General features: G+C 38.8%; 1 protein-coding gene and 1 pseudogene across 8 annotated transcripts in view; one reads left to right on the top strand and one right to left on the bottom strand.

Moving 5' to 3' along the window:
• Positions 1-26022, bottom strand: part of Bicd1 (BICD cargo adaptor 1) — a 220662-nt gene that overhangs the window by 135526 nt on the left and 59114 nt on the right. The window lies entirely within an intron of this gene.
• LOC147821473 (U2 spliceosomal RNA) lies at positions 22544-22708 on the top strand (annotated as a pseudogene).

The raw sequence follows: 26022 nt of genomic DNA, 5'->3' as shown, positions 1-26022 counted from the left end.
GCTAGAGTTTTCAGAGAAGAAATCTTTGATTTCTTTTCTTAGGTTGATTCCTAGGTATTTCAGTTTTTTGGATGCTATTGTGAAAGGAATTATTTGCCCTATTTCTCTCTCAGTGAGTCTGTTGTCCATGTGGAGGAAAGCTATTGATTTTTGTGTGTTGACCTTATATCCAGGTACTTTACTGACTTTGGTTATTAAGTCTAGAAGACTTTTGGTGGAGTTCTTTGGGTCTTCTATATAGAGTATCATGTCATCTGCAAATAATGACAATTTGACTTCCTCATTTCCTATCATTATTCATTTTATTTCTTTCAATTGTCTAATTGGTGTGGCTAATGTTTCTAAGACTCTATTGAACAGGAGTGGTGATAGTGGACATCCTTCTCTTGTTCCTGATTTTAGTGTGAAGGATTTCAGTTTTTGACCATTTAGTATGATGTTGGCTGTTGGTTTCTCATAGACGGCTTTTATCAGGTTGAGAGAGACTGTCTATTCCAATTTTTTGTAGGGTTTTTATCATAAATGCGTGTTGGATTTTCTCAAATGCTTTTTCTGCATCTATTGAGATGATCATGTGGTTTTTGTCTTTGACTCTGTTAATATAGTGTATTACATGTATCGATTTGCGTATGTTGACCCATCCCTGCATCCCTGGGATGAATCCCACTTGGTCAGGGTGTATGATCTTCTTGATGATCTTCTGCGTTCTCTTTGCCAGTATCTTATTAAGGATTTTTGCATCTGTGTTCATTAATGAGATTGGCCTATAGTTCTCTTTTTTGGTTGGGTCCTTCTCTGCTTTGGGGTCACGGTGATGCTTGCTTCCAGGAATGAATTTGGGAGTACTGCTTCCCTTTCAATTTCATTGAAGAGTTTAAACAGTAGTTCCTCTCTAAATGTCTTGTAGAATTCAGCAGTGAAGGCATCAGGACCTGGGCTTTTCTTAGTTGGTAAGTTTTTACTTACATTTTCAATTTCATTGATTGATATTGCATTGTTTAGAATTCTTACATCTTCTTTGTTCAACTCTGGTAATTCATATGTATCTAGAAATCTGTCCATTTCTTCTATGTTTTCCATCTTATTGGTGTATAGGTTCTCAAAGTAGGTGTTGATGTTCCTCTGGATTTCTGCTGGGTCCGTTGTAATTTCACCCTTTTCATTCCTAATTGCATGGATTTGGACCTTTTCTTGGCTTCGTTGACTTTTTGTATCATTCTCTTAGTCTGCATTGCACCAATTTCTGTTTTGATCTTTATAATTTCCTCCCTTGTATGAGCTTTGGGTTTGTCCTGCTCTTCTTTTTCTAGAAGCTTGAGGTTCAGCATCAGGTTGTGTAATTGAGCTCACTCTGTTTTCCTCATGTGAGTATTCACTGCTATAAATTTCCCTCGTAAGACTGCTTTCATTGTGTCCCATAGATTCTGATATGTTGTACTGTCATTATCATTTAATTGTAGGAACTGTCTGGTTTGTTCTTTAATTTCCTCTGTGACCCATTGGTTATTCAGAAGAGTGTTGTTAAACTTCCATGTATTTATGAAATTTTTGCGGTTTCTTTTGCTATTGATCTCCAGTTTCATCACACTATGGTCTGATAATATATAGGGGATAACTTCAATTCCTTTGCACTTACTTAAACATGTTCTATGAGCAAATATGTGGTCTGTTTTGGAGAATGACCCGTGTGGAGCTGAAAAGAATATGTATTCTAATTTGGTGGGGTGGAACACTCTGTGAACATCTGGTAAGTTCATTTTTTCAAGAGTTTGATTGAGTTCTAGTATTTCATTGCTTATTTTTTGTCTAGTTGATCTATCTGTGACAGTGGGGTGTTGAGGTCCCCCACTACTCTTGTATTAGTCCTTATTTGATTTTTCATGTCTGTTAGTATCTGTTTTATATAGATGGGCACACTAATGTTTAGTGCATATATGTTTATGATTGTCATCTCTTCCTTTTGGATCGTTCCCAAGGATGTAGTGTCAGTCTTTTTCTCTTTTAATCATTGTTGGTTTGAAATCCACTTGATCTGCAAAGAAGATAGCTACTCCTTCTTTTTGTTGGGTTCCTGTCGCATGGAGTATTGTTTTCCACCCTTTAACTTTCATTCTGTGAGTTTCTTTTTGAATTAAGTGTGTTTCTTGTACCCACATATTGTTGGATCTTGCTTCTTGACCCATTCTGCCAGTCTATTTCTTTTGATTGGTGAATTGAGACCATTAACATTGATGGTTAAAACTGATACATATTGACTTATCACTGTCATGACTTTTTCTTTTTGTTGGATTCTCCCCCTTTGCGTGTAATTTCTTGCTGTGCCCAACGGATTCATTCTGCTGGGCTTATTGGGGTTGTAATCCTGATTGTCTTTTCCTAAGATATTGTCTAAGATTTTTTGGAGTGCTGATTTGATATTCATGAAGTTCCTAAGGCACTCTTTGTCATGAAAGTATCTTATTTCTCCATCCATTTGAAAGATAGTTTTGCAGGGTGCATCAATCTCGGTTGGAGGCTGTTTTCCTTTAAGACTTGAAGTATGTCACTCCAAGCTCTTCTTGCCTTGAAGGTTTGCATTGAGAAGTCTGCTGTGATTCTGATGTGCTTTCCTTTGTATGTGATTTGTTTCTTTTCTCTAACTGCTTGTAGAATTTTGTTCTTCTGTTGGGTTTCTGGAATCTTAACTATTTTATGCCTATGTGTAGATTTTTTTTTTGATCAAGGCTAGTTGGAGTCCGATATGCCTCACTTATCTGTATGTCAAGTTGTTTTCCCTTGCTTGGGAAGTTTTCTGCCATCACTTCTGTGAACAGTTTTTTTTAATGTCATCTGCACTCTCTCCTGTTTCTTCATTGACTCCAATCAGTCTTATGTTATTCTTCTTTGCATCGTCTAGCAGCTGCTGGATTGATTTCTTATGGTCCCTTAAAATTTTAAAGAATTTTTTCTTTTCCTGGTCACTAACTGCAATCTTATCTTCTATATCTGAAATTCTGTCTTCACATTGGCTCACTGGAAATCTGTTTTATGGATTCCATTTGTTTCCTATGTTGGGATTCCATCATGTTCCTCAGCTCCGCTATTTTTTCATCTGTGTCCTCTCTAGATTTATTAGTCATGTCTTGCACTATGGACACAATCTCTGCTGTTATCTGAGAAATTATTTCTGATTTCATTCTTTCCAGATCCTCTTTTGTTGCCAGTTCAGGGATCCCAGGTGGTTGAGTATCAGATTGTTTCATCTTGTTTCCCCTTTGGGGTTGCTTTAGTTGATCTGTGAGTCTGGTTTTAAGACTTGTTTGTGTCTTTTCATTTCAATGGGGGTGGGGGGGATGTATGCTGCAGGCACCAGTGTGGCTCAACTCCTCTGCGCTAGGGGCAGTGGTATGGCATCCCAGAAGGTTCACCTCCTCTGTGCTGGGAGCAGCTCTGCTCCTTGGCAAGTTTGTAGAAGTTTCTGCTTTCTATATCCTTTTAAATTCTGTAAAATCTGTGGTAATGTCTCCTAGATCTTAATATTGTAATTTAAAAAATGTATAACTGATATTGTGTAACAGGAAGAAAAGGCCTAAACGAGCAGGGGAATTGGGAGGGGTAGGGGAAGGGAAAAAAGGGAAAGGAAAAAATATGAGAAGAGGAAAAAAATGGAAACAAGGTCTTTGCAAATAGGGAAGGGTGGAGGGGGTGAAGGGAGGCCAAGGGAAGGGGAAAAAAAAAAAAAAGAACCAAGAGACTCATGTAATGGTACAAGATCCAAATGATGAATGTAACTGTATTTTATACCTAAAATGTACCAATAAAGTTAATGGGGGGAAAAAAAAGAAAGAAAAAAAAAGTCTGTAGACGTTTCAGTCTGCAGTTGGCTGGTTCCATGGCAGAAGGGTATCACCGAGGAGAAACAATCCATGGCATGGTAGGCCAATAACTTCTATTTCATAATCTTGCGTATGTCATAATTTATGACATTGTATACTTTATATATTTGCAGTTCATTGTATGTCAGTTGTAACTCAATAAAACATAATAAATTACTAGAAAATGCCAAAATATAATCCCCAATTTTTATTATTAAATTGACAAAAAATATATTTCAATAAACTTGGTCAGAAAAGAAGATTATAAAAATTGTGCCATTATTCACCAAAAGTATGATTAAAACACATTGTATTTATCTTGATGCAGTCCTATAAGAAATAATTTGCAAACCAGCACGGGTCCCCAGGTACAATTTGACTGGCACTGTCCTAAGCTACATGTACCATCATTCCTTGAGCAGTGCTTTCAGTGGTTGGGCTATCAGAATCACCCATGGTGATTTAAAAAAAAAAAAGGGCTGCGGTTGAACCCCCAGGGTAGAACATGTGCTCAGCATGTGCAAGAAGCTAGGTCCAATTTTCAGCAACAACAACAACAACCAAATGGAGGTTCCACCACCAAATATTCTGAACTAATTGATTTGGGATGGAGATTGGGTTGGGAATACTCTTGGTTCAAGGCATACTGAGGTTCAAGTTTTTTCCTCACATCCTTAGAACAAATACATAACCTAGTAATGCCTCAGATGACAAATGCTTCTGTTCAGAAACAATTTGGTTTGCAAACAAAAATGGCAAAATTTTGCTTCTGTTTGCAAACTCTGCATCAGGTGACAGCACAATCATGGCTGTGTTCCCCCCACAAACAAACACAGCCACCTTCCCCCAAATCATAAAACAAATTAAATTCCTAAACTGAGGTTCCATGGCAATTCTGTTTAAATAGCTAGATCCAAACAACTTCAGTCTTTACATCCTAACAATGTAATAATAATGGTTTTTAAAACTGTATGAAAAACTGAAAGAAAAATACTTTTATTTCATTCATAAATATCCACAGTCATTTCCTTATGGGATGTGGGCCCACTGGCACCATACAAATTCTCAAGTCCTGGAATCAGAATGAACAGCACCAGCCTGGTTTCCTGTTCCATGCTGATTTTTCTTGAGGTATCTGAAAGCCCAGCTTTGCACCCTAGAAAGAAAGGCAGCACAAGCTAACATGGAAACTGCACAGACTATCTTGAGCTAGCAGTTCACATCATCCCCAACATATACCAAGTGTCACTGTGGTCTCTTGAATGTTTAAGGAGTCCCACAGCCCCCTGAGGGCTCACTGTGGAGCTCAGGACAGGATGGCACACAATGGCCAAACGCCACATGGGAGGGGAAAGCCCAGGTGCAAGCCTTTCTTTGTGACCCTAGCAGGTGGCACTGAACCTGTGCTCTAGATCTCAGGCCAGGAGCTGAGTGGCCAGGATGCAGATGACAGCAGCAGCAGTTCTTCATAACAAGGCTTCTACATCCTCCAAAGCAGCTGTCCCCATTCACACTGCCACCAGTAGTGCCTGAGAGCCCCCACTTGCTACACCTCCTTACTGCTGGGGTATGGACTAAAATCACTGTCACCTCAGAATCTAGGAACTAGAATTCCCCGGCAGGTTTAATTTGTATTTCGCTGATTACTGAGCTTAAGCATTATCAGCCATTCACATTTCCTCTTCTGGGAACCTTCTTTTCAGAGCTTTTGTTCCTATTCTCCAGAGGGCTTTTCCTCTTTATTAATTGATCAGTTTTATGGATGATAGTTATCTTTCCCCAATCTAAGGCTTATTTTCTCATTCATTTTGCAATGCTTTCTATAAAGGGTAGCTTTTTTGTTTCCTAAATGTTTGACAATTATATACATATACAGCAAATATTTTCTGCAGTTTGTGGCTTCTCCCACCTGAGCTCTTTTAGGTGGGCTTCTGATAAACAATGGCCTGACTGTAAGGTCGTACAACAACCAATCCTTTCTCCTGTGACTTAGCACTATTTTCTCATTTATGAAATCCTTCCCTCTCTCAAGGTTATAAAGCTTTTCTCAGGTATTTTCTTCCAAAAGTTTAAGTTTTTCCTTTTATATTTAAGTCCCTTAATCGACCTGAAATCGATTTCTGTGGATGGAATGAAATACTGATCTATTTTCATTACTTTCTATATGAATAATCAATTTTCCTTGCACCATTTAATGCACTCCCTCCTTCCCCACTGATGTTTCCATGTAAGCTATAAACCACAGTGACATAGCATGTCTGTGTCGAGCCATCCCATAATGTTCCACTGTGCTTCAGAAGGCACTGAAGTGAGAAGCAGTTCTCCTGAGAAAGAAGGGATGCCTTCCATCATCTATACAGTTCCTTATCCATGAAGCTATTTACACTTTGAGCAGCAAAGTGGATATCATGACTAAGGTATCCTAGTGATGAGCTACAGACAAAAAACCGTGTTGATACAAAAGAAGCAAAGCCATATCGATGTTACATTTAATCAGTGAATATATAAAATCTAGTTTTCTTTATGCAATTAATAGATAAAAGTTATTCCAAAAAGCAGAGAATGAAAAAATTACCCCTGTATCACTTTTTCTCTCCTATTCCCACAACACAGATTAAGTTCAAGATCTCTGAATCTTCAGCCACCATTGCATGCTGGAGGCTAAAGATCTCGAACATTGTTTCTTATTCATCCATGTTTGGGCCTCAAACTAGAAACTGGTCTTCCATCCTGGTGAAACTGTCTCACAAAAGGACTCCAATCCGCCCAGGTTGGCACCCACCCACCCACACCTTCTCTGCCTAATCTCTCCTCAGGTTCCTAGTGTTTGTTGGCAGGGAGACACATGTCAAGAAATCCTGGGATCAAAAATGTTGGGCAGGTCTGCTGATAGTGGTAGAGCATTTGCAGCAGATCCTGGGTTCAATACCCAGCAATGAAAAAAAAAAGTTTGACAACCACCATCCCATAGTTACTGTTTATGGTCTGTGTTATTTGTGAGGATTCCCATCAGCTTCTCTTGGGTGGGTTAGAAGCTGGTCTTCTGTTACCACAGCCACTGTCCAAATACAGAGACTTCAAGAATCAGCACAAGCAACGGCCAGGGATTTAGCTCTGTGGTTCTGCCACCTGCCTCGAAAGTGCAAAGTCCCAAGTTCGATCCCCAGTACCAAAAGAAAACAAAAAGAATCAGCACAAGGAAAACTACATGCACTTGGCAGAGACCGCCTGCTGAGCAGAATATGTGCATCTAGCAGCACAACTGCGATGTACACATTTTCTGAGTATAATAATCAGAAAGAAATTCTCCAGATGTCTTACAGATCACACATTTTTTGGAACAAATATGTACAAAATACAGGTAAACTATTTGGGGGAGGTCTTGTCCAATAAGTCTTTGTCATTAAAATGTAGATAGAAGGAAATTACTTCTTAAACCATCCTAAGTAATATTCTGGGTTTCCATTCCTTTTCCCAATTAAAAATCAAAGCTCTCCCCTTATAAAATTTTCTTTTTTCTGATTTCCCCTCTTTTTCTGTTTTCACTTTCTGCCATCCTTCTTCTTTCAAACAAACACTCTCTGAGTGCCTGTGCATGGAGATGCCAAACTGCTGGCTTCATTATATTGTACAAAGAAATCTGGCGGTTTTATTTATATGCAAGTTTTGTACAAAAGCAAGTCTGTCCATATAAAGGACAACTTATTAAGCCATTCATTCCATTCATCTCAAGAACACAGACTGAAATCAGCTGAGACTGTGACCTCCCTACTGTCCGCCTATATAAGAGGAACGTCACAGGGGAGAAATTATTCCAGCTCAGGGCTCAGAAAAGGAAAGCCTTGTCTCAGTAAGAAAGAACCATAGAAATGAGATTTTCTTTTGGGGAAAGGGTTATTTCACACTACTCCAGAAAAAAAGAAAAAAATACATTGGATACTTTGAAAGCCAAAGAAAAAACTAATGAAGGACCATTCCTGATTTTGCAATTATTAGTGAAAAGCAGTATTGACACAATTATCAACATGACCGAGGTTTCCTTAAAATTCAGTTGTGACTAGGATGTAGGAGATCAGTAAAGTGACTTATTAAGTAAGAAAAGAAGCATATTTCTTGGACAGACTGCTTCTTTTGCTCTGTTTGAGTACTTCCATTCTTCCTGGTTAACAATATGAAATGACCATATAGTGTATGTTCTTGTCCTCATGTAATGTGATTTTTCACTAAAATTTTAAAACACCGCCTGAGCTTAAAATGTTTATTGATTATATCAGATAAAATGATTTCCCATTTTGCATACAAAGCTGAAAAACTGCCCGTGGGTTAGAGCAAAACCAGTATTCAAAGCTGGGGCAGAACTTAGCCACCAAGTGCACTGTCTGTCCAAAGCAGACCTGCAGCAAGACACAAGAAATTAAGATGCTAAGAAGAAACATTCATAAGATAAGAAGCTGTTACTCTGGACGTACAGGAAATGAGGAAATACAAAAGTAGTTTAAGGAGAGTAAGAAATGAGCTTGTTTAGACAGAACTACAACAAAACACCATCCAATTATCTCTGTCCTCATTTGCTACGGGGGAAGGGACTGGGAGTTGCTGACACAATATCCATTTTTCTCACTCACTTACTGAACAACGTTGATGCTATTTTGGGGTGACAATGTCCCCAATCTCCTCAGCTTCTAGGAGTGCACATATAAATGTGAGGAGTTGCTGGAAGCCAGAGAAGCTCTCCTCAGAGTGAGCTGATTCAGTCTAGAGATAAGTACTTTTTGCCACTCTACAGAACACAGACTCGATGGCTGGAGCAGCAGCATACCTTGTGGCTTTGAGGAGACTTTCAGCACAAAACCCAGCACTGAGGATGGGAGAAAAGAACTTGAGAAGGAACCTGGACTTCTGTGACCATGGAGTTGTCATCCCAGCCCCAAACTACTTACCGCTGGACTTCTTTTATGTTTCATCCACTCCTCCTTGAGTTTTCTGTAAAATGTGGCTGAATCCTAATCCAAAGTGTTATATCCTATAGAATTTTTAACGTTTAATTATCCTCTACATAGCTTTTTTGGCCCAGAGCTCTTAATAAATTTTGTTGTAACTCATAACTTCGTTTCTGACTCACAGTTAAAGCTCCCTGGAATCCATCTTCTACTGGCCTCAGATACATGCCTTTATTCTCAGACCCACCAAGGAGCACAATGTTGACCTTTACAGGGTTTGCACCCTATTCTGCAAGCAGAAAGAAGTGAGTATCACTAGAAGAGGAAATGAGCAGTTGGTGCTCTGCCTGAGATGTCACAGAAGACAGGACATGGGAAAGGAACAGAACATTGTCTAGAATCACACGTCCAGAAACTGATGAAAACAGGGCTTGAAGCTAAAGATCCCTTTGTGACACTGGTCTAAGGAATGACTGTGAGCTGGCTAAAAGGAAGTGGAAGAGTAATAGGTTTACCAAGTGCCTTGGAGGAAGGAGAGAGGTAGATAGCTCTTACTCAGAGGTAATCAGAAACTGGAAGGGTTGGGATCACTTAAAGAAAGGCAGGCGTGGGGGCCAGGGATTTAGCTCAGTGGCACCACACCTGCCTTGCAAGTTCAATCCCTGGTACCAAAAAGAAAGGCAGGCTTGATCAGGCAGGGTGGCACATGCCTGAAATCCCAGCAGTTAGGAGCTGAGGCAAGAGGATCACAAGTTCAAGTCCACCCTGGGCAACTTAGCAACTTAGTAAGACCCTATCTCTAAACAAAAAATAAGAGGTCTGCCCGCGCCCTACTGAGGTCATGAGTGGCACGGAAGAAGCCGAATCACCTCGCTGCAGACAGGCAGCCACCAGGTTCCACACCACAAAGAAGCGGAGGACACCAGACCACCAGACCAAGGTACTGAGTAACGCTGCTCCCGGCCCAGAGGTAGGGGCTTCTGAGCCACTCTCCCACTGCTCCTGATCCAGAGGAAGGGGCTTCCGCGACACCATCCCTCCCACTGCTCCCAGCCCAGAGGGAGGGGCTTCTGAATTGCCATCCCACTGCTCCTGGTCCAGAGGAAGGGGCTTCCCGGTCATCATCCCTCTGGCTGCTCCCAGCTCACAGGAAAGGGCTTTTGGGTCACCATCCCTACCGCTGCTCCTGGCCCCTGTCCCACCTCTCCTGGCTCAGAGGAGGTAATCCGTGCAGGCGCTAACACCCCCCTGCCCCAGTCGAAATGAGAAAACACATAAGTAAGTCTCAAAACTAGACTTCCAGATCACCTACAGGAAACCCAAAGGGAAATGAGATGGAACACTCTGACACTCAACCACCTGGACTCACTGAACTGGCAATAAAAGGGGATATGGAAAAAATGAAATCAGAAATAATTTCTCAGATAACAGGAGAAATTGTGCTCCTAGTGCAAGACATGATTAATAAATCTAGAGAGGAGCTGAGGAACATGATGGAATCCCAACATAAGAAACAAATGGAATCCACAAAACAGATGCAAATAGATTTCCAGGACATGAAAAACTCCACTGAAAGTCTATACAGCAGAATGAGCCAATGTGAGGACAGAATTTCAGATAAAGAAGATAAGATTGCAATTAGTAACCAGGAAAAGAAAAATTGCTTCAAAATTATAAGGGAACATGAGAAATCAATCCAGCAGCTGCTAGATGATGCAAAGAAGAATAACATAAGACTGATTGGGCTCAATGAAGAAACAGGAGAGAGTGCAGATGACATAAAAAATCTCTTCACAGAAATAATGGCAGAAAACTGCCCAAGCAGGGGAAAAGAGCATGACATACAGATAAGTGAGGCATATAGGACTCCAAATAGCCTTGATCAAAAAAAACCTACACATAGGCATAGAATTGTTAAGATTCCAGAAACACAACAGAAGAACAAAGTTCTACAAGCAGTCAGAGAAAAGAAACAAATCACATACAAAGGAAAGCCCATCAGAATGACAGCAGACTTCTCAACACAAACCATCAAGGCAAGAAGAGCTTGGAGTGACATATTCCAAGCCCTAAAAGAAAACAGCCTCCAACCCAGATTGATGTACCCTGCAAAACTATCTTTCAAAATGGATGGAGAAATAAGATACTTTCATGACAAAGAGCACCTTAGGAACTTCGTGAATACCAAACCAGCACTCCAAAGAATTTTACACAATAGCCTAGGAACAGACATTGAGGATCACAACCCCAGGAAGCAAAGCAGAATGAACCCATCTGGCATGACAAGAAATTAAATGGAAAGGGGGAGAACCCAAAAAAAAGAAAAAGTCATGGCAATTACAAGGCAATACATTTCAGTTATAGCCATCAATGTTAATGGTCTCAATTCACCAATCAAAAGAAATAGACTGGCAGAATGGGTCAGGAAGCAAAATCCAACAATATGCTGCATACAAGAAACACACTTAATTCAAAAGGAAACTCATAGACTGAAAGTTAAAGGGTGGAAAACAATACTCCATGCGACAGGAACCAAAAAAAAAGCAGGAGTAGCTATCCTCTTGGCAGATCAAGCAGATTTCAAACCAACACTGATTAAGAGAGACGAAGAAGGACACTACATCCTTGTAAAGGGAACAATCCAAGAGGAAGAGATGACAATCATAAATATCTATGCACCAAACACTAGTGCACCCAACTATATAAAACAAATACTAACAGACATGAAAAGTCATATATGCACTAATACAATTGTAGTGGGGGACCTCAACACCCCACTGTCACAAATAGATAGATCAACTAGACTAAAACTAAGTAATGAAATACTAGAACTCAATTGAACTCTTGAACAAATGAACTTGAGATGTTTACAGAGTGTTCCACCCCACAAAATCAGAATACACATTCTTCTCAGCTGCACATGGGTCATTCTCCAAAATAGACCACATACTCACACACAGAACATGTTTAAGTAAGTGCAAAGGAACTGAAGTTATCCCTTGTATATTATCAGACCATAGTGCGATGAAATTGGAGATCCATAGCAAAAGAAACTCGAAAAATGTCATAAACACGTGGAAATTGAACAACACACTTCTGAATAACGAATGGGTCACACAGGAAATTAAAGAAGAAATTAGACAGTTCCTTAAATTAAATGACAATGACAATACAACATATTGGAATCTATGGGACACAATGAAAGCAGTCTTACGAGGGAAATTCATAGCAGTGAATACGCATATTAGGAAAACAGAATGAGCTCAATTAAACAACCTGATGCTGCACCTCAAGCTTCTAGAAAAAGAAGAGCAGGACAACCCCAGAGCTCATACAAGGGAGGAAATTATAAAGATCAGAGCAGAAATCAATGCAATGGAGACTAAGACAACGATACAAAAAATCAGTGAAGCCAAGAGTTGGTTCTTTGAAAGAATCAACAAAATCGACAAACTCTTAGCCAACCTTATCAGAAAAAGGAAAGAAAAGGCCCAAATCCATGCAATTAGGAATGAAAAGGGTGAAATGACAACAGACCCAGCAGAAATCCAGAGGATCATCAATACCTACTTCCAAAACATACATGCCAATAAGATGGACAACACAGAAGAAATGGACAGATTCCTAGATACATATGAATTACCAAAGTTGAATGAAGAAGACCTAAAAATTCTGAACAACCCAATATCAACCAATGAAATTGAAAATGGAATTAAAAACTTATCAACTAAGAAAAGCCCGGGCCCTGATGGCTTCACTGCTGAATTCTACAAGACATTTAGAGAGGAAATGCTGCCACTACTGTTTCAACTCTTCAATGAAATTGAAAGGGAAGCAATACTCCCAAATTCATTCCTGGAAGCAAGCATCACCTTGATCCCCAAAGCAGAGAAAGACCCAACCGAAAAGGAGAACTATAGGCCAATCTCACTAATGAACATAGATGCAAAAATCCCTAATAAGATACTGGCAAAGAGAATGCAGAAGATCGTCAAGAAGATCATACACCCTGATCAAGTGGGATTCATCCCAGGGATGCAGGGATGGTTCAATATATGCAAATCAATCAATGTAATACACTATATCAATAGAGCCAAGGATTAAAACCATATGATTATCTCCATAGATGCAGAAAAAGCATTTGACAAAATCCAGCATGCATTTCTGATAAAAACCCTACAAAAAATTGAAATAGATGGTCTCTACCTCGAACTGATAGAAGCCACCTATGAAAAACCAACAGCCAATATCATACTAAATGGTCAAAAACTGAAATCCTTCACACTCAAATCAGGAACAAGACAAGGATGTCCACTATCACCACTCTTGTTCAATATAGTTCTGGAAACATTAGCCATGGCAATTAGACAAGAGAAAGAAATAAAAAGAATAAAGATAGGAAATGAAGAAGTCAAATTGTTATTATTTGCCGATGACACGATACTCTACATAGAAGACCCCAAGAACTCCACCAAAAGTCTTCTAGACTTAATAACCAAATTCAGTCAAGTAGCTGGTTACAAGGTCAACACACAAAAATCGATAGCTTTCCTCTACACCAATGACAGACTCACTGAGAGAGAAATAGGGCAAATAATTCCTTTCACAATAGCATCTGCAATTCCAATTGAGATCCCAGCAGCATACTTCATGGACCTTGAGAAAATAATCCAAAAATTCATTTGGAACAAGAGACCCAGAATAGCAAAAGCAATTCTAGGTAACAGAGACATGGCAGGGGGTATCACAATCCCCAACCTGCAACTATACTACAAAGCTACTGTGATAAACATCATGGTACTGGCAAAGAAACAGACTTGAGGACCAGTGGAACAGATTAGAAGATGCAGACACCATGCAAGACACACTCAGCCATCTCATCTTCGATAAAGGAGCCAAACACCCTCACTGGAGGAAAGATAGCCTCTTTAATAAATGGTGCTGGAAAAATTGGGCTTCATCTTGCCAAAGATTAAAACTAGACCTGTATCTCTCACCATGCACTAAACTAAAATCAAAATGGATTAAAGATCTAAATATTAAAATAGAAACTCTGAACCACTTGGAACAGAGGTTAGGTAGAACCCTTGAAGACATTGGTGTAGGAAAAGATTTTATGAACAAAACCCCAGTTGCCCGTGAACTAGCACAAACAATTAACAAGTGGGATCTCTTCTTATTAAAAGGCTTCTGCATAGCAAGAGAAACCACCAGCAGTGTGAAGAGACAACCCACAATGTGGGATAAAATCTTCACCTGCTCTCCCTCAGACAAAGGTCTACTATCTTGAATCTATAAAGAACTTAAAAAGATCAGACCTCTCAAACTTAACGACCCAATCCAAAAATGGGCATCTGAAATGAACAGACATTTCTCAGACAAAGAAGTAGAAATAACAAATAAATACATGAAAAAATGTTCAACCTCACTGGTCATTCGAGAGATGCAAATGAATACAACGCTGAGATTCCACTTCACTCCAGAAAGAATGGCTGCTATCATGAAATCAACCAATAACAAATGCTGGCGGGGCTGTGGGGAAAGAGGAACCCTGTTCCACTGCTGGTGGGAGTGTAGACTGGTGCAAGCACTGTGGAAATCAGTATGGAGATACCTCAAAGAACTAGGACTGGAAGTCCCATTTGACCCTGCTATTCCCCTGCTGGGGATCTTCCCCAAAGAATTAAAAGAATCATACCACAGTGATATATGTGTGCCCATGTTCATAGCAGCACAGTTTGTGATAGCTAAAACTTGGAAACAGCCCAAATGCCCATCAACTGGAGACTGGATAAAGAAAATGTGGTTTTTTTATAAAATGGAGTACTACTCAGCCATAAAAAATGAGAAATTAGAGACATTTATAGCTAAGTGGATGCACATTGAGGCGATACTCTTAAGTGAAACAAATAGGACACACATGTATAAGTACTGAATAGTTTCTCTGGTATGAGAAACTGAAAGTGTAAATAAGGAGTAAAACGTATAATAAGTAATGTGAAATAGGAAGAAAGGGGGCAAAGGGAAAGGAAGTGGGAGGAGCAGGGGAAAAGAAAGAAGGGAATGGAATTAATATGAGAAAATGGAAAAAAGGGACCAAAATCTTTGTAAATAGGGAGGAATGGAGGGGATGAAGGGAGAGCTGGGCAAGGGTGACAAATAAGAACCGAGAGATTATGTAAAGGTGCAAATTTCCAATGATGAATGTCATTATATTTTATACCTAAAATGTATCAATGATTAGAATGAATAATTGAAAATGCAAAATAAGAAGAAAAGGTCCAAAGGGTAGTGGTAGCGGGAGGGGTAGGGGAAAGGAAAGAAGGGAAAGAAAAATGCTGAGAAATGGAAAAAATGAAAATAAAGCCTTTGTATATAGGGAAGGGAGGAGGGGGTGAAGGGAGGGCTAGGAATGTGGAAAAAATAAGAACCAAGATGTATCATGTAAAGGTACAAGTTACCAAAGAGAAATGTAAATGTGTTGTATACCTAAAATGTACCAATAAAAGAATTTAAGAAAAACATAAAATAAAATAAAAGGGATGAGAAATGTAGCTCAGTGTGAAGGCCTTGGGTTGAACCCCCAGTACTGTAAAAAGAAAAAGAAAAAGTGTGAATGGGGTTGAGGGGTGTACAGACCAATAAGCAAGAGTACCCAGGTACAAAGCAGGATCTTCAGCCCTGTCAAACTGGACAGCTCTTGGTTTTCATTACCAACTAATGCTACATTCATCCCTGACTGCAGCTGTATGTGGGACACTCCAGCCTCTTGTTATGTTTGTATTTTATGAGCATTTCTTTAGGGATAATCAGTCCTTTCTCCAAAATCATCCTTATAAAAGAACATTTAAAAAAATAGGATGTGTGTTTGTCACATAGAGCTCTGCGTCGGTCACACAGCCAGCTGAAGGTGATAAAGGCTGCCAGTGTTGAAGGTGTGGAAGATTCAGACACACAAAAGCTACAAATCCCGCCCTGTACTGTGTGGAGACCCCTTCCTGCCTTACTTATTACTGATCTGTGTCTTGTCTCCATAAAAGTGTCCTAGCTAGCTATCCTGAGGTGTCCAGATTTCAGCACCTTAATCCCAACTTTGATGGAATACAGTTACAGTGGTGCCTTGGTTCACTATCTTAATTTGTTTCACAATCCTAGAAAAGATGCCCACATTCTTATCACCTAGTCCAGAGTTCAAGAACAAAAACAAAATCTTGCCAAATGCTTCTGTTTGTGAACCAAACTGTTTGCAGACAAAAGTGTTTATGAACTGAGGTACTGTATTAACCTTGAAGCTACACATAGTAATTGGTTGCCATAAAAATTGTCTTCCACCCTTTATATGAAGCATCCCTGGTAAAGAGCCTAAATTCCTTTGTCAGTAAAAAAACATTAACACTTTTTGGTCTCCACTGAGTCTGATTTTAATAAACTGATAATCACAAACAGGTTCATTCCTGAAACCAATAGTTGTTTAAATTTTTCTTCCACAGGCCCCCAAATTTCCATCTGATTTGTACCTCCAACAGTGCTTTCAGCTTGTAGGGACAATGAGAGAACTGTGATTTGAAATTTTAAAATATAAGGAAAACCTCAAAAAGGACAGAAGATTTTTCTTTGAATGACTGATGGATGGATTTTCCCAAGACGAGTAAATGTGGCTGGTAAACTTCTTTAAAGTATTTAGTTAACAAATAAGAATTGTGTGTCATCAAGTTGTATAATGATTATACAATCAATGGAATTAATTCACCAACCATAGTCACCATTTGTGACTCTTAATATTATATTTTATATCTTTTCATACTGGGGATCCATTAACAAATTAGCATAGTGATAGTCCTTTTTAATAATTTTAATAACTTTATTGAAGAGTGAAAGTCAACTTCTAAAACTCAGTTCCACATGGCTGGTCTGTCATATGTGATTTAGCCACCACACATTTCTCCTGGGTTTTACCTTACGTCTCACCACATCTCTGATCTGCTGGGATTGCCAATATTGACAAGGCAGGGTATCAAGAAGGGGGAAAGAGGAGGAGAAGAGGAAAAGGATAAAGATGCTCAACAGTGGGCGAGGCTCAGTGGATCATGCGGTTGTCTGCTTTGCATATTATTTGGTAATTTCCTTTCATTGAGAATCTGAGTATCTTTTTAGTTCACATCAAATGTTCCGACATCAAAAAGGCTTTGTAAATCACTAGACAGGTAAATGCCTTGATACTCCTTCTCCAAGTTACTTCTTAGAGGTACATTCTAAGTTCTGACTCCAGGAACCTCAACAAGCTGCTTTCAGATCCATGGCTGAATTTTCAAAGGTAAAACTATGAACCTCAGAACAAAGTTTTTCTTTAATTTTTAAAATAACTTTATTATCAAACACACACACACGAACAAAATTTAAAACCATTCAAAGAAGAACAATCCAAGGGGAAAAAAACTATAATAATATTCAAATATAGTAGAACTCAACCAAAACAAAACTGAAAAGCGCTTAAACATTTTTCCATATAACTTAAGAAAGCATCTCAACCACCAACAAGACACCAGAGGATGTGATTTGTTTCAGAAAGATCCCCAAAACCAACATTGGTCTGGAAAAAAACTCCAGTTAGCTAGCAGACTCCACATAAGCCAAGCTTCTCCCTAATTTAAATTTCGATACAGTCATATGACACACAATGGAAACACAATCCGAGAAATATGTTATTAGGCCATTTCATCCATGTGTATCCTAAATTACACTTTCAGTTTCTCACACTAGAGAAACTATTCGGTATTTATACATATGTGTCCTATTTATTTCACTTAAGAGGATGGCCTCAATATGCATCCATTTAGCTATAAATGTCTCTAGTTTCTCAAAACAAAGTTTTTCTATCAAGCTTCATAAATAAATTGAACTTGGAAGTAATTTTTCCTTATTTAAAATCAAAGAGAGAATCTAGGGATGACAGTGGTACTTAGCTCAAGGAAATTAACTCTGAAACAAGTCATTTGAGAATTCAGGGTGTGAAGTAAAAAATATGACACATGAAGAAGTACTTTCAGCTGAGCATGGTGGTACACACCTGTAATACTAGCACTTCAGGAAGCTGAGTCAGGCAGTTCACAAGTTTGAGCCCAGCCTTGGTAACTCAGAAACTTAGTGAGACCCTGTCTCAAAATAAAAAAAAAAGGGCTGAGGATGTAGCTCAGTGTAAGGGCCATCGGTTCAATCCCCAGTAATGGGGGGGGGGGGTTTCAGTTAGTGATCTCAAGAGCAAGGTAAACAAAGAACATAAGCCACAGACATAAATTTTTGCTTTCTGTTTAAATATGCACCTACCTTTTAAATGTTGGGTAAGTAACATCAGGAAGCCTCTACAGCATACAATTTCAAACTCAGAGGCTCTAACCTGTAACCTTAAGACTATGCATGTCTGTAACAGAACACTGAATTTTCTTTCTTTCTTTTTTTTTTTTTTTTTGGTACCAGGGATGGTCCTTGCGCTTGTGAGGCAGGCAGAGGAACCACTGAGGTAAATCCTCAGGTCAGGGCCAGGGATTTAGCTCAGTGGTTTCGCCGCCTGCTGCACAAGCGCAAGGACCTGAGTTCGATCCCCGACACACACACACGCACACACACAAAAAAAGAATCCTTGTCAACAAACACAAGGTCCCAAGTTCAATTCCTGGTACCAATAAATAAATAAACAAACAAACAAATCAATCAATCCTCAGCCCAGAACACTGAATTTCTTAGAATGTATATTATATCAAATTGACATAAAGTTATAAACTGTGATATAAAAATTTGATTTTACTCACTCACCTTGTTATACTTAATCCAATAGCTATGACTTAACTAATCTTGTTATAATTAACTTTATCAACACATAAACTATGTAGAGTCTCATGCTAGTAAGGAAAAATACCCAGACTCTTGTACAAAAATATTTTACTCTAGTCAGATAGTAAAATAAAATATCACTTAGAGAAGATTAATTTCCACACCACCACGTATAATGTCATTCTTCCGCACACCTGTCAAGTGTTTCCCCAGAGGAACTATACGTTGTTCTAATAAGAGAACTGTTTGCCCAGAGGAGCAAACTGTTTGTCCTGATAAATTGATTTGCAAGAGTTTCCTAAAGCAAACACTGCAGTTATTTATTAATTTACTCTCTTATCCTCCTAGGCAAGAAATTACTGGAGCAAAGAATTCCATGTTGTCTACATGACTAGACTCAGTTCTACTACCTCACATTCCATGTGTGACTAACAAGTGGTGAAGGAGAAAGAAAAAGAAAATCAACCTGACTGAAATAGAGGGATTTTCAATCACAGAGCTGAAGGAGTGGGTGATTAGTCTAAGTTGATAAGCTGATAAGTTCACCAAAGAATAAATTGAGACCCGGAGAGTTCCAATAACCTGCTCAAACACACACAATTAGTAAGAGCGTGCACAACACGACCCAGTGTTCTGTCTCCTTATCTGATGCTCTTTCTATTACCTCACTCAGCTCGGGTTCCAAACTTGCCTTTAAACATGGAGAAACACAAGGAAGTAGTCTTATACCATCTGCAAATGGTTCTGAGCACCAGGAGCATCTCCATATGTGAAACACAGATTTCCACAAAGACACATGTGCAAAAGCTTCACCTCCAACACATCTTACACACTTTCCAGTGAAAACACTGAAAAATGAATGTGGTCTTGTTTGTTCTAAATTTATTTGACGGTAAAGTCCACAACTATACTTTGCCAAAAACATCTACTCCCTCATTTGTTCTCCTGCAGTCTAGATTTGGAAGCTGCTAACACAAACCCTCATGCCAACTTGCACTAGTAAAGCACTCTGACTAGCACCCCAATGTCTTTACTATCACCACTGAAACACTATGCAAAGATATGAGTTTTTTGTTCATTTTATGACTCTTCTTTATCAAGGAAAGATGAAGTTTCGATAACATGTTTCTTAGTTACTTTCCCATCGCTGAGACATAATGCTCAACACAACTTGATGGAGAGGTTTATTTTGGTTCATGATTTCAGTCCATGGTTGGCTAATAACAACCACAATATCTCAGTGATTTAAGGCAGCAGAAGTTCATTTGTTCTAATTTATGTTAAAGTAGACGTTTCTGGTGGGATGAGTTTCTCCTAGGTACACTTTCTCTAAGCAATGATTTGGAGACAAAGGCACCTCTGAATTCACCCCACCAAGGGAGGAAAGGAAGGAGGAAAACTGAGAGTGCCAGCATTTTGGATTTTGCCAGATGTTTGCAAGCCACATCTGGAAATGTCATACATCATCCATCCCATAACCCACTGGGCCACAGAGATGCAAAGGGGTTGAGAAAGCTAGCTCACTAGGACCAGAGGAAGGAAAGGAGATGGTGTGCCAACATCAGAACATCATCTCTGCCACAGAAATGAGCCAGCTTTCAGACCTCACTAAGAAAACACACAAGAATTTGTTTACAGTGAGTGCTAGGATTACGTACCTGGGGCAGACTGTATTATCAGTCAAAACTACTCACACTGGAAGGACCATGCAGCTGCTGCATGGATTCCAGGTCAGCTATGTGACTTGCTGGATCCTTCTCTGGTAGGACTGTCCATCTTCACAGGGGCCACCTGCCTTGGTTTGTAAAGTGGGAGGCATAGTGTTATGGTTCAGATCTAAACTGTCCAATGAAAGTCTCACATGTACAGAGTGGGTCTTTTGGAAGGTGAATCATCACAGGAGTGAGATATTTATCAGAGGATTAATGGATGCACCAATTCCATCATAGCTGAATGTGCTATCAGGAGACGGGCTTGGTCAGGAGTGAGTCACAGGGGATGTGACCTGGAAGGATGCATTTATTTTTTATTTTTATTTTTATTAATGCACATTTAGGGTACATAATGATCACATTCATCATGGGGAGCTGGAACATGCAAAAGATCTATCTGTTTGCTATTATCTGTCTTTTACATATCTACCTATCTTTTGCTCTATATTTATATTTTGAGTTTCTCATGTAAGAGAAACCATGAGCTATTTAAGCTTATTTGTCTGATTTATTTCACTTAGCAGTATGGTCTCAAAGTGCATCCATTTTCCTACAAATGACTCAAATTTATCCTTCTTTATCACAGAGTAGTACTCTATTGTGCATATATACCACATTTTCTTTATCCATTCATCTGTTGATGGACATACTGGCTGCTTCTCAGATTTAGCTGTTATAAGTTGTGCTGCTATAATCATGGGTAGGCAGGAACTGTTGTAATATAATGTCTTTAACTCTGTCGAGAAGATACCTAGAAGGGGAATACCTGGGTTGAATGGAATTCCAGTTGTAGTTTTCTGAGGAATCTCATACTGATTTCCATAATGGTTGTACTAGTTTCCATTCCCACCAACAATGTAGATGGGTTCCTTTTTCCCCCTGCAATCTCACCAACATTTTTATTACCTGATTTCTTGATGGTGACCGTTCTTTCTGGAAATCTCAATGTTGTTGTAATCTGCATTTTTCTAATGGCCAGAGATACTGAACATGTTTTCATGTATTTACTGGCTGTTTGTACTTCTCTTCCTAGGAAGTATCTGTTCATTTCCTCTGCCCATTTTTGATTATGTCTCTTATTTGGGGAAGTCTAGTTTTTGTGAGTTTCTTACATATTCTAGATATTAATCTTTTGCCCAAGGAATACCTGGCAAAATTTTTTTCCCATTCTGTAGGTTGTCTCTTCACTCTGTCAATTGTTTCCTTTGCTGTGCAGGGGCTTTTTAATTTGATACAATCCCATTTGTTGATTCTTGATGTTATTTCTTGTAACACTGGGGTTATATTCAGAAAGTCCTCCCCTATTCCTATGTCTTCAAGAATTTTACTTATCTTCCACCAGATTAAGTATTTCTGTTTCAATATTTAGATCTTTGATCCATTTTATTTTAGTTCAGTGTATGGTGAGAGATGAGGGTCTAGATTCAATCTTCTACATGTGTACAGCCAGTTTTCTCAGCACTATTTGTTAAAGAAATTATCTTTCTAACACAGAGACAGGGAAATTGAGGGAGCTGCTCCTTTCCCTCCATTCAGCTGTGGACATGGCACTGCCCTGATCACTGTCCTTGCTTGGGCTCAGGAGGTTGGTTTGCCAGAGGTGGCAGATCATTGCCACCAGTGAGACCCAGAATGGGAGGCACCTGGATTAGAGGTATCTGACCCTTTAAATACTGGAATGCTGAGTTATCACAGGTTTCTTTATTCCTTTTTCCCCTTGCCCTACCGCCTGTTCCTGCTGCTACCATCCCACAATCTTTAATAAGCATAGCTACATACTACCTACTATGAGGTATATGCTTGGCAATTCTTTCCCTGTCATACGAAGGAACCTGGACTGTTTGTGGCTCATTCAACTGTAACATTTCTACCAGCCTATGTTCTTGCCCTCTTTGTCAAGGATCAGAAGGCTGAATGCACATGAGGTGGCCTCTGCATCCTCTATTCTGGTCTACTGATCTGCATGTCTGCATATGTGCCAGTACCATGCTGTTTTTATCACTGTAGCTTTGTAATATAACTTGAAATCTGGGATTGTGATGATTCCTGCTTTGCTCTTGTTGTCCCAAATTGCTTTTCCTATTCTGAGTCTCTTCTGGTTCTATATGGATTTTAGGATTTTTTTTTTCTGTAGTTCTGTAAGGATTACTATTGGTATTTTTACTAGGATGCATTAAATCTATATAACAATTTTGGAAGTATGGCCATTATCGCTTCTCGGCCTTTTGGCTAGGATCAAGTGTGGAAGTATGGCCATTTTCACAATATTTGTTCTACTTATTCAGGAAAGGGGGATATTGTTTCATTTTCTGATGTCCTCTTCAAACTCCTTTTTCAGAGTGTATTACAGTTTTCACTATAGAGGTCTTTCACTTCCTTTTTATTTGTTTTGTTAACTTCTGAGTATTTTTTTTTGAAGCTATGGTAAATGGTATTGTTTTCCTAATTTCTTTCTCAGTGGATTCATTATTATTGTACAGGAATACTACTGATTATGTGTGTTGATTCTGTATCCTGCTACCTTGCTGAATTTATTAGTTCTAGGAGTTTTATGCTGAAATTTTTTTGGTCTTCTTTGTAAAGGATCATGTCTTCTGTCGATAAAGATAATTTGATGTTTTCCTTTCCTATACGTAAATGTATCTCTTTTATATTTTGTTCTTGGCTGATTGGTCTGGCTAAAGTTTTGAATACTGTAAGAAATGGTGACAGTGGTGATCTTTTCTTGTTCCTGACTTTAGAGAGAAAGCTTCAGCTTTTCCCCATTTGACATGATGCTGGCAAATGATCTGATAAATGGCTTTATCAGATTGAGATAAGGTCGTTCTATACCTGTTTTCTTCAGGGTATTTTTTAAATCATGAATAGATGTTGGATTTTTGTCAAAGGCTTTTTCTGTATCTGTTGAGGTGAACATGTGATTTTTGTCCTTGCTTCTATTTATGTGATATATTAGCTTTATCAACTTTGTATGCTGAACCATCCTTGCATCCCTGATGAAACCTACTTGGCCATAATGTATGATCTTTTTAATGATTTGCTCCATTCTGTTTGCCAGTATCTTGCTGAGGATCCTTGGATCTATGTTCATTAAATAGATTGGCCTGTCATTTTTTTTAATTAAGTCCTTTCTCTTTTTTTTGGTACCAGGGATTGAACTTGGGTCCTTGCACTTGCAGAGCAGGTAGCAGAACCACTGAGCTAAATCCCTGGCTCCAGTTAAGTCCTTTCTGACTTTGGAATTAAGATAATGCTAGCTTCCAATAGTGAGTTTGGCAAGTACTCCTTCCATTACTGTTTCATTAAATCATCTGAGGAGTTTGACACTGGATCTTCCCTGAAGTTCTTGTAGTCTTCTGTGATGAATCCATCAGGTCCTGGGCTCATCTGGGTTTTTCATTACTGCCTTAATTTCATTGCCTGCTACTAGATTATTCGGGATTTTTATATCTTCTTGGTCAGTTTTGGTACCTTGGAATCTATCCATTTCATCTGGAGTTTCCAATCTATTGAAGTACAGGATTTCAAGTGGTTACTAACAATTTTCTGGATTTCAGCAGTGTCTGTTGTAATTTCACCTTTTTCATTTCTAATTGCATTAGTATGAGTCTATTCTTTCCTTCTTCTGGTAAGATTGGCTAAGGGTTTGTCTATTTTGTTCATTCTTTCAAATAACCAATTCTTTAGTTCACTGATTCTTTGTATTGTTTTTGGTTGTTATTGTTCTTTTTGTCTCAATTTCATTAATTTCTGCTTTGATCTTTGTAATTTCCTTCTTTGTACTAGCTTTGGATTTGGACTGTCCTTGGTTTTCTAGGACCCTGAGGTGTGTCACTAGGTTATTTATTTGGGGTCTGTTTTTCTGATGTGAGAATTCACAGCTATAATCTTCCCTCCTGAGACTGCTTCCATTGTGTCCCATAGCTTTTGGTATGTTGTTCAGGCATTATCATTTGCTTCTAGGAACTCTCAGATTTCTCCCTCGATTTCTTCTCTGACCCACTGATTATTCAAGAGTGTATTGTTTAATATCCATGTTTTTACATAATTTGTGTTTTCTTTTGCCTTGATGTCTAGTTTTACTGCACTATGATCTGATGGAAGTATGGGATTACTTCAATTCTTTTGTATTTATTTAAGCAAGATTTATAGACTAGTATGTGGTTTATTTTGGAGACTGTTCCATGTGCCACTGAGAAGAATGTATATTCTGTTGTTGTTGGGCACAATCCTACATATCTATTAAGTCAGTTTGTTTGAAGGTATGATTCAACTGTGATTTTTTTTTATAGTGGATAGTGGAGAATTGAGCTTCTCCACTATAACTGTGTTGTTTGGAAAGGTGTGTTCTTATCCCCAGCTCTTTCCTCTCTCCCTACTTCCTCACTTCCTGAGTTGAGCAGCTCTCCCCTGCCAGGCCTCCCACCATGCCATTTTTGCCTTGGGGCCAGCCAATTATGGACTGTACTCTTTGAAACAATGAGCCAAATAAACCTCTCTTCCTGTAAGTTCCAGTGTCAGATATTTTGTCCCATAACAGGAAAATGACTGATATACAAGGCATGTGCTACTGTCAAGCAGAAGCTTAAGAACAATTGCAGATTTCTATTGTGTACTGTTTCCCTCTGCCAAAACACAAACAGAGCCTTAGACAGGGGCAGCTTCTTCTTCCTATATCTCAGAATGACAGTGACAAGGAATAGTGCCTTGGTTACCTAAAACGTAGGCAGAGCATTAAAAAAAAATTATTGATATAAGCACCTAAATTTGGGGAGCTATTTGTTAAAACCACATACCTTGGCCTACAGAATGCAATGTTTTGTGTCACAAGAAATCAACTTTTCCTCCTTCCCATAAAATCAAAAGGATCCATTCAAACATTTACCACCATCTTTCTGAACTTGGTTTATATTAAGCAGTTTCCTGTTTGACATTCTTTAAATTCTCCTTTATTTGAAGTGAAATACTGTACATTTAGGTAGGTCTAACAAGTATAACCCGGCAGCTTTTCATTTCAGCTAATGAAGAGCACCTGCAACCCAGTCTGGGTAAACAGAACACATCTCAGGGCAGCCTCTACCAAAGTCCCACCAGACACAGCAGCAGATTCCTTCATCCCTGCAATCTGCTGCACAAGGACTTCTAGATCAAATTTAGCTTGTGCTGAACTAGTGATGTGCACATAGACATAAAGAAAAAATTTACACTAAAATTAGAGAAGTCAGTGTTTTTGTCTGTTAGAATTCTAAGCAAGTTAGAATTCTAAGTACATTCCAATTATGAACAATAGTTGCTAAGAAACTCTAATTCTGTTACCAAAGCAAGTGAAGGAGAAATTATATTTTCTTATAGAATCATTAGCTTAGCTGAATCTTTAGCTCATTGCTAAATTTCTGTGCATTTAGGATTTCTTTTTTAAAAAAGTTTTATTTTGATTTTTCTGGTAGAAGTATCCCAATTTAGTAAAATGGCACGTGAAAAACCAGATTTACAAGTTTTAGAGAAGGTGAAAAGTGAATCATCAGATTACTCATGTGTGGATGATGAAGATAATAATGACTTTAAAAAAAGATAATAATGACTTTGATGTTGGCCATGTGCACCAAAGTTTCTGTGATAGTGAAATGGAGCAAGAATCAACTGATACAGACACAGAGAATGCAGACCTCCTTGATTCAGATGATGAAG

Source organism: Heterocephalus glaber, unplaced genomic scaffold (assembly GCF_053883595.1).
Source record: "Heterocephalus glaber isolate CG9 unplaced genomic scaffold, H.glaber_assembly_v1.0 deba00001733, whole genome shotgun sequence".
In the NCBI taxonomy this organism is placed as follows: domain Eukaryota; kingdom Metazoa; phylum Chordata; class Mammalia; order Rodentia; family Bathyergidae; genus Heterocephalus; species Heterocephalus glaber.
Note: the sequence above shows the minus strand (reverse complement) of the source record. Positions and strands in the feature narration are given on the sequence as shown.